The sequence below is a fragment of the Mustela lutreola genome, chromosome 4 (assembly GCF_030435805.1).
Source record: "Mustela lutreola isolate mMusLut2 chromosome 4, mMusLut2.pri, whole genome shotgun sequence".
Classification (NCBI taxonomy): domain Eukaryota; kingdom Metazoa; phylum Chordata; class Mammalia; order Carnivora; family Mustelidae; genus Mustela; species Mustela lutreola.
In genome coordinates this window covers 129,044,344-129,054,357 of record NC_081293.1, presented here as the reverse complement: position 1 = coordinate 129,054,357, position 10,014 = coordinate 129,044,344, and the positions used below count along the sequence as shown (strand labels likewise).

General features: G+C 36.4%; 1 non-coding gene across 1 annotated transcript; it reads right to left on the bottom strand.

Moving 5' to 3' along the window:
• Nucleotides 1-6,295: 6,295 nt before the first annotated feature.
• Nucleotides 6,296-6,399, bottom strand: LOC131830921 (U6 spliceosomal RNA). The gene has a single exon (XR_009353454.1). It is a non-coding gene; the product is annotated as a U6 spliceosomal RNA (small nuclear RNA).
• Nucleotides 6,400-10,014: the final 3,615 nt, after the last annotated feature.

Below are 10,014 nucleotides of genomic sequence, written 5' to 3'. Positions count from 1 at the left end.
CTTGAATTCTTGAGAGGAAGCGTATGGGTGTGTTCATTTACTGTTTCAACTCACTGTATCTTTAAAAATTTTTCAAGATAAAAGTTTGATAAAAAACATCACATTTTAAACAAAAGTAGAGGGTTATATCCCTCCTTATCCACTCTTCCCCTGTACTTAACTTGGGCAAGTTCAGTAGCCTTTTTCTGGCTCAGGGTCTTACCTGTAGTTGAAAAAAAAAAAAAAAAAGTATTAAGTGAGTTACTACTATGGAGAAATTTACAACAGTGTCTGACGTTTTTACCATTTTTCTTTTTGTGTTGCTCGAGGAACTTTTTATTAGTGATGGAAAACACCTTCTCATCTTCCATACTGCTTCAGAAGATGGATAGAGTTATCTAAGTTCTGAAGCAATCCAATCCCAAAGCTAGACCTAGAAATGTAATTATGAGAAAGAAAGATTGGGGGTAAAAGGATCTCTGAGCTCAGGCCAGCCAGATGGATGATGGCAATATGACACAGCACATCTCACTTCTTTGCTCTGAATTTCAATTCTTTCATCTATAAAACTGAATTAAATCCAATAACTGTGTACAAAATCATTTTATAATTTGGTTCCCAATCACAATGAATTAACCTGGTTAGCAGACTTTGGCTGGGATGTATATGTAGTTGATTATAAGGATTTAAAAAAAAAAATAACAGCACCAAAAGGAAGGGATGGGCTATTTCTAAACTTACTGATAAGTTCACATCTATGGTTAGCCTGGCCTTTGGTATAGCAAAGATAGAACAAAATACTTGTGTACCATAGTGAAACTAGATTTTTGGAATATCATTCTCAGAAGTACCTTAAGTAAGACTTTAGATCAGCAATTAACAATCCTGGCTTTCCATTTTTTCTCAACAGAGAAAACTCATTAAAGAGTAAATCAAATCTTAAAACAAATTCACTGCCTTACACCACCATCAAAATTCTACAAATATTTATTTACTGTATTAGTTTCCTATTGCTGCTGTACCAAATTATCACAAAGTTCAGTGCCTTAAAATAACCACAAATTTATTATTTATTTTACAGTTCTGGTGGCCAGAAACCTGACACAGACCTTACTGGGCTTAACTAAAGGTGCTGATAGGGCTGTATTTTTTCTGCGGGCTTCAGGGGAGACTGTTTCCTTGTCTTCTCCAGCTTCAACTGCAGACACCTGCATTCCTTGGCTTGTGGCCTCCTTCCATTCCCAAACTCAACAATAGCTGCTCCAATCTTTCAACATCTAAATCACATCACTCTAATATTCTTCTGCATCTCTCTTTCAAGAGCACTTCTGATAACATCAGACCCACTCAGACCACCCCAGGTAATTTCTCTGTTTTATGGTCATCTGATGAGCAGCTGTAATACTCCCTTGCCATGTAACAGAATGTATTCACAGAGTCTCGAGATGAGATTTAGGACATCTTTACGGGACCATTATTTTACTTGCCATAGTCACTAATCACTTCTTCCTATTTGAATCCAAGGGTCTCTTTTTGGTTTTCATTCTCTTCTACTTCCTCCAGGTCCGCATTGCACAATTCTGATTGCCTCTTTTTTTCCTAAACTCTGCTTTCTCATTTTTGGAAACACCAACATTTCTACTTCTCTTCTAGTTTACCTGATTTGTTCCCTGTCTGCCTGTTGCTTTCATTTTCTCATTCTTACTCCCCAGTTATCAAAAGGCTCTGTCCTGGGACCCTATCAATGAAAACTTCTTAGAGGGCAACCTGTTTTTTTAATCTCCCCAAATCCACATCTGCCTAAGACTTTCCAAAATTTCAGTACGATTTCTAATTACCCCATATGATTAACTATTATTACCTTAACATTCTCCAAATACAAAATAGTTGTATTGCTTTTGTCTTCCATCATTCCTTATTTTGTCAGTGGTTTCCCCTCTTATCTTTTTTTGGTATCTTCTTTATACCTTTTACTCAAATCCACTCTTCCCCTGAAGAATCCCACTGATTCTTTCTTTGAAATATCCATTTGCCCCTTATTCACTACAAAGAATAGTTGCAGTCCTATTTAAAGCCCTCACCTTGGGGCAAATGGGTGGCTCAGTTAATTGTTGGGACTCTTGGTTTTAACTCAGGTCATGATCTCAGGGTCATAGGATCCAGCCCCACATGGAGCCTCAGCGTGCAGTCTGCTTGAGATTCTTTCCCTTTTCCTCTGCCTCCCTCTCCCCACCCCCACCACTCACACACATGCTCATGCTCTCTCAAATAAAATCTTAAAAAAAAAAATGAAGCCCTAACTCTTTACAGTAAGATATGTGCAACCATTTCCTTACATAAATATTAATGTCAATTTAAAAATAATAGAGAACACTCAATATTTATTACATTCCAAGGATGTTTTCTATGAAACATCTAATTTAATCACAATAAATCCATATTAATGACAAAGAAATTGAGACACAGAGAGATTAAATAAGGTGCTCGAAATCAAGAAGTAGTAAGTGAAGGATATTCTCATAAGGTTGCTGTCACCATTCAGAACTCTTCAGATTCAGGGCAGTCTCCTTACTTTGGATTTCTTACTCTAAATGCTTATTGAAGCTATTACTGAAGTTGGAATGTCTTCCTACTGCCCTCTCTGCCCAAATCCTACCTACCTTCCCCCTTGTCTGAATAATTTTATCTTCTGTAAATTATACACATCAACTCCAAATGGAAACTAACATAATATTCCCTTTTTGTGTGTTAGTCATATCTCACCACAGTATTTCCAATTCCCTAACTGAAACTCAACAGATACAGATTTTAAAAACTTCTGGGGGTGCCTGGGTGGCTCAGTCGGTTGAGTGTCCAATTCTTAGATGTTGGCTCAGGTCATGATCTCGGGGTATTGAGATCGAGCTTTAAATCAGGCTCCATGCACAGCAGGGAGTCTGCTTGGGATTCTCTCTCTCCCTCGCCCTCTGGCCACCCCCCATGTGCACTCTCTTTCTGAAATAAATAAATACATCTTAAAAAAAAACCCTCCCCATTTACTATTTTTTGGAGGAAGCTACCAAATAAAAAATATTAACTATCTATTAATTGGAAAGTATAGAGAGAAAAATAAGTAAATGTTACAGGAAGAATGTGTTCCTCAAAAATTCCAATGCTGGAATCCTAACTCTTTCAATATACCTCAGGATGTAACCTTATTTGGAGACAGGGTTTTTATAAAACTAATCAGGTTAAAAAGAGGTCATTAGTGAGACTTAATCCAACAGGGCATTTCCTTATGAAAAGGAAAAACTTGGAGACACACACATACAGACACAGAATACCATGTGAAGAAGAAGGCAGAAACTGGGATGCTGCTTCTACAAGGCAAGGAACGCTGCAAACCACTAGAAGCTAGGCAGGTAACATGGAAGAGAATCTCTCTCAACAGCCCTCAGAAAGGACCACCTCTGTCAGCATCTTCATCTCCTACTTCTAGTTTCCAGAATTGTGACACAATATATTTCTGTTGTTCAGTTTGTGGTACTTTTTAAAGGTAGCCTTAGCAAACTAATACAGGAAATAAGGGAAGAAGGTTCTGGATAATCAAGCCCTGAGCTGTCACTTTAAAAATGGTTGGGACTTTGTTGTCTACTATATAAGAGGAAGGGTGACCACACGTTTCCAATATTCTTTAATAAAGTGACTAGTGAATAAGGGGAAGAAGGGAAGGAAAGTGTACAAAAGAACTGGCTTAAAGCAGGATAACTGAAGGCTTTTGCCTATAATTGCATTCAGGTGTTGTAAATCTTTGTCATGTACCATGCTTATTACCCTCTCCTTCGACCACCACTATTTTTAACCTAGTTTTTACAGATAAACCTGTATGTTAAACTTTTGATGAATGTGTTACAAATTTGGAATTATGACATTAGTGATTCTTTAAAGCAGCTGAGTTTTTCTGATTTCTATTTTTATAAGAAAGGCCATGTGTGCACATTATGTTGCTCTTATAACTTCTCTTGACCTCAAGGTAGCACCAGTTCATATTAAGATTTGTTTTTGAAACTGAGCCTCAAGTATTTTATAGTACTCTTATTTCTCCCCCTTAGGATTTTGTTGACCAGAGGCTTTTACTTATTGTCACACAATCACGTGGCAAATCCACTGAAATCCGGAAGCTTCTATTCAATGCCTGCTCTTGATTTAAAGTTTTCCAATCTCCCTCAATTTGCAGCAAACCATATACAAATAAAACTGAAGGCATATTTTAGATTTATTATCATATTCTTTTTCTTGGGGTGCCTGGGTGGCTCAGTTGGTTGGGTGACTGCCTTTGGTTCAGATCACGATCCCAGAGTCCTGGGATCAAGCCCTGAATCAGACTCCTTGCTCAGCGAGGAGCCTGCTTCTCCCTCTGCCTGCCGCTCCCCCCTGCTTGTGGTCTCTCTCTGGCTCTCTCTCTGAAAAATAAATAAAAAAATAAAAGAAATTCATATCCTTTTTCTTAAGAAAATTACACCATGGTCTTCTTAGAGCCTCTCATACTGGAATAATACCAGTAATAATGTTTGATAACAAATAAGAAAATGAAAGCACTGGTCAGAAGATATTGGCAGCTTCAGAAAAATATGTTAAAATATGTGCCACTGGGGTGCCTGGGTGACTCAGTCATTAAGCATCTGCCTTCGGCTCAGGTCATGGTCCGAGGGTCCTGGAATTGAGCCCCGCATTGGGCTCTCTGCTCGGCAGAAAGCCTGTTTCTCCCTCTCAAACTCCCCCTGCTGTGTCTCTCTCCCTCTCAAATAAATAAATTCAAAAAAAAAATTTTTTTTTAAAGTGCCATGAACAAAGGAAGTTTTGTCCTTTCCTTTCAACTTCAATCACTTAAGTTTAAAAAACAAATAGGGGCGCCTGGGTGACTCAGTGGGTTAAGCCGCTGCCTTCGGCTCAGGTCATGATCTCAGGGTCCTGGGATCGAGTCCCGCATCGGGCTCTCTGCTCGGCAGGGAGCCTGCTTCCTCCTCTCTCTCTCTGCCTGCCTCTCTGCCTACTTGTGGTCTCTCTCTGTCAAATAAATAAAAATAAAATCTTATTTAAAAAAAAAAACAAATAGAAAAAGCTCCAACTTTGGCATATATTGCTCCAAAATTACTTATATTATAAACTACATTTGCTGTTCTTCAAATTCTAAGTATTTTTTTAAGTATTTTTAAGTATAATTCAATTAAGTATTTTTAAGTATAATTCAAATTCTAAGTATTTCAGAGGACAGGATTCAAATAATAGCTAGGCTTCGCATAGCTTAGTATCTGGGGCAACCCAATGAAACTTAATTTCTATTATAAAGACATTAATAATATACACAAAGGTGACTGATTGCTTCCCCTGAAGTCTTCCAAGTACCCAACAACTATTAATTAAGCAACAGTCATAAAATAAGAAACAGTAAAAGTACAAAAATTAGAATCGCCTAAAAGTAATGATCGGTTATGGTCAGAAATGGTAGCTGAAACTGCCCTTGGCTTCTTCACACATCTGACAGCCAGCTGAGGCAATAACCCACATCACTCCTGAATTATCCACAGAGAAATACTACAACTCTCCAACATACTTGCTTTTCTTTCTTTTCTCTTTCCTTTTCTTATTCCTATCACCTACTTGATTTTGCTTTTCCTTCAACTGGCTTATGACACCCACTTAATGTTAAGAGACTTCTCTGATATTTTCCTTCTCCCTGCCAAACTCTAGTCACAAAAAACCCCAAAACCAAAAACCAAAACAAACAAAAAACCCCAAACAAAATGCTTCTCTGACATAGCTGTTTAAGAAAAGAAATAAATTTTCGTTCTTATTTAACTCTGCAGGAAATATTACTGCATGTTGTCTGCCAACATTTGTTAACTAAGTTCATCTAAATGGCTTAATTCCCAAGGAATAAACTCTTGTAAGGCAAAGACATTTTTAAAATTACAAAATATAGTACACTCCCCCAAAAGTTAAAAACACTCAAAACAGGGGCGCCTGGGTGGCTCAGTCAGTTGAGCCTGCCTTTGGCTCAGGTCACGATCCCAGGATCGAGCTCAGCTGGGAGCCAGCTTCTCCATCTCCCTCTGCCCCTCTCCTCTCCACTCCTTCTTGTTCTCTCAAATAAAAAAAACAAAAAACCCCAAACATCCATTCACCTAATAGTAAATGATCACAGGCAATATAGTTTGTAGTTTTTTTTTTCATTTTTGCTGAATTCTTTTTTATCTTTTTTTATTAATACATAAGTATTATTTGTATCAGGGGTACAGGTCTGTGATTTATCAGTCTTAACACAATTCACAGCACCAAAAATATGGAACGCTTCACGAATTTGCATGTCATCCTTGTGCACGGGCCATGCTAATCTCTGTATCATTCCAGTTTTTGTATATGTGCTGCTGAAGTGAGCACAATATAGTGTGTGTTGAAAAGAGATATTTGTGAACAACCCAATACATTGCCCAGCATATGAAAATATTACTGTGTTAGATATTACGATTACTAGCACAGACCACGTACTCATTTCTCAATTTGTTTCACTTGTCTATCTGTAAGGGAGACAGATTTAAATTAAATTTGAGATACTCGGGCGCCTGGGTGGCTCAGTGGGTTAAGCCGCTGCCTTTGGCTCAGGTCATGATCTCAGGGTCCTGGGATCGAGTCCCGCGTCGGGCTCTCTGCTCAGCAGGGAGTCTGCTTCCTCCTCTCTCTCTGCCTGCCTCTCTGCCTACTTGTGATCTCTCTCTGTCAAATAAATAATAAATAAAATCTTAAAAAAAAAAAAAGAAATTTGAGATACTCAAAGGTTTAAAAATATATTTCAAATTCAACTCACAACTTGGTCTTCAAACAAAATGTTTCCATGTTTTTGAAATAAGATGTCTTCTATGTAAGGTTTACAATTTACACCACTACTAACTTTCATTTTTTAGCTATAGTTTATAAGCTAACTTATGCTGCTGCTTTTAAACACTTAAAAAAATTTATTACGCATAAGCATTTTTAGCAAAAATAGCTGTCACTTATTATCTATTTATTTATTTAAAGTAAGCTCTGTATCTAATGTGGGGCTTTGACCCACGACCCTTAGATCAAGAGTCGCATGTTCTATTGACTGAGCCAGTCAGGCACCAGAAACATTATTTTTAATGTAACTTAATGATATTACAAATTTCTAGAGGGAGCTTACCTTTGTTAACTATTTTTTTTTTTTTATCTGAGCTCTGCAAACCCTATGAAACTACTTAGAAAAAATACTCCATGTGTTTATGCACATGTTGGCAAGAAAAGAAATCTTTTGCTTTCATTAACTTTCTCAAAAGAATATCTGTACTCCATCCTCCCAAAGCAAACAATGAGCTAAGACATACACCTTTACAAGAAAACTAACTAGATAAAACCTAAAATAAATACCTTTGACCTGATTTTTCCCATTATGAAGATTCCCCCCAATTAGATAATACATGTTTACCTCTTAAAAGAAAACATTAGGGGATCCGGAGTGGCTCAGAAGGGTTAAGTGGCTGACTCTTGATTTTGGATCAAGCCATGATCTCAGGGTTATGAGACAGAGCCCCATACAGGGCTTTGCCCTCAGTGCAGAGTCTGCTTGTCCTTCTTTCTCCCTCTCCTTCTACCCCTCTCCCCACCCATGCTCACTCGCGCTAAAATAAATAAATAAAATCTAAACAAAAACATTAATTTTCTATAAAGTTCATTTTGCAATGATATGAATAATATGGATATATATTGCAAAAATAACAATATATTTTGGGAAAATTTTTATTCATAGGTGAAATCTTCAAAGCACGAATCCAGCTTCACAGTATAATACACTTAATACTTGACAGATCTGGCTTGTAATTCATGATGGTAAATCAATCTGCACTTGATCTTAGCCAAAAGGCCGAGAAGCGATGATGGTAAATCAATCTGACACAAGCTCTGCAAGAACTACTGGGACTTGGTAAAAATTTAGTATATGCAGCACACTGATACCTTGGCTATTCAGTAATATAAAAATTAAGTCTTTCAAAAAGTATATATATTTTGAAAGGTAAAAGTGAAAAAAAATCTTGCTTAAGGACAAAATAAATGACATCTGAGATGTTAATATTGATTTCAAAATAAATCTTTAAGTTCTTAAAATGTATTTTTTGTAAAATAAAAAGGGATCCAGATTTTCTCCTTCTGTTTAGAATAAAAATCAACTATCAACTTTCTTTTTAATTTTTTTTAAAAGATTTTATTTATTTATTTGACAGAGAGAAATCACAAGTAGACGGAGAGGCAGGCAGAGAGAGAGAGAGGGAAGCAGGCTCCCCGCCGAGCAGAGAGCCCGATGCGGTACTCGATCCCAGGGCCCTGAGATCATGACCCGAGCTGAAGGCAGTGGCTTAACCCACTGAGCCACCCAGGCGCCCTCAACTATCAACTTTCATTAACTAGAAAATATAAACCATGAAACATTTAGTGAGTTACATAACACAATGCTTTCTTTAGTTGTAGTGACCTGGCCATTACTAACAAATAAGATGTAATTCCTCTTATTTCTCAGCACGTATCTACTATCCTTTGCCACAGCAGAAAATAAGATTATGGTGTCAGAACTTCAGAAATTCACCTGATGAAATTGTCCTCACATTACTACTTCTATATATTTAGGAAATAATATAAGTTAAGAGAAAAACGATACTAAAGTTATAAACGTAAAACATACCCAAAATGAAACATGATCAGAATGATCAGTACAGATGTTCAAATTCCGAATGCTCTCCTCACTCTTACTTCTTCGCTGTAAAGCAAGACCAGACTATTCTAATCCCCTGCAGTTTCTGCTATTGAATGTGAGGTCCGTAAGGGCAGCAGGTCCTGTTTTCAACACTGTACATGCTTTGCCTTGCACAGTGCCTGACAGATGGGAGATACTCAATAAATACCTGTGCAATGAAGGAAAAAGAAATACAAAAAAAAAGCCATAGGGGCCCTGAATGGGAGGTGGGAGTGGAGAACAGAAAACAGAACAAATAAAAGTGAAATAATACTTGTAAACACTCATTCACATTGTCACATCAGAAGAAATTTAAGAACTATACGGACATGATTTTTATGTAATACTATAACCATATGTAAAAGCTTCATGGAGGCTTAAATTCCAAAAAAATTTCTAATAATTTAAAAGCAGCTTTGAAGAATTAATTTTAAAAGCTCATTAACTTGCTACTATTTGAACAACAACAACAAAAAACCCAACTCAGAAAAGGTTTATATAATGAACTCATTTGAGTAAAAAGATAAATCAATTAAAAAATTCTGCTGGAAATAAGAAATTATTAACAGTGGTTTTCTCTGGGAAGGATGAGACGGCCCAGTGCAGGAAGATGGGAAGTTGTTTTCCTTTATATGCTTTTGGGTGGTTTATGTTTTATTTCTTACAATGAACATATATATTTTATAATAAAACTGATGAAGAGAAAATGTCCAATTTGTATTTCTGAAACACAGAAATTTAGAAATTTTAATATCAATATACTGATGATTGATAATATTGTTTCAAATCTGTTCTTCCTATTACTTCTCTTTACCAAAATATGAAAACAAGGCAGATTTGAGTTCAAGAAAATGAGACATGTACCATACTGCTCCAAAGCAGGAAAAAAGATTTATAATTAAGAAAGAACGTTTTCCAAAAGGTGAAACTATAATCATCTACCTGCTGGTTTCTGTTAAATATTATCAGTGATCTTTATTATTACTGAAAATACGTTAAAATTTAGGTTTTTGAAGTTTTCCAAAAAAGGTAACTATTATATAATTAGTAGAACCAGGTATACGACAGACTCAAAAACAAAACCTGGTTGCTCATTTGAATAATATTCTAGAGAATGCTCTTCTGTTTATATATATATAAATGATCTCACTAGAGATGTCATAACTACAGGAATATCAGAGGATTTTATTATGGGTAGATTGGCCATAAAATATAAGTTGTCATTTCTAGGTCTTAGTTTTTTATTATCTATACAC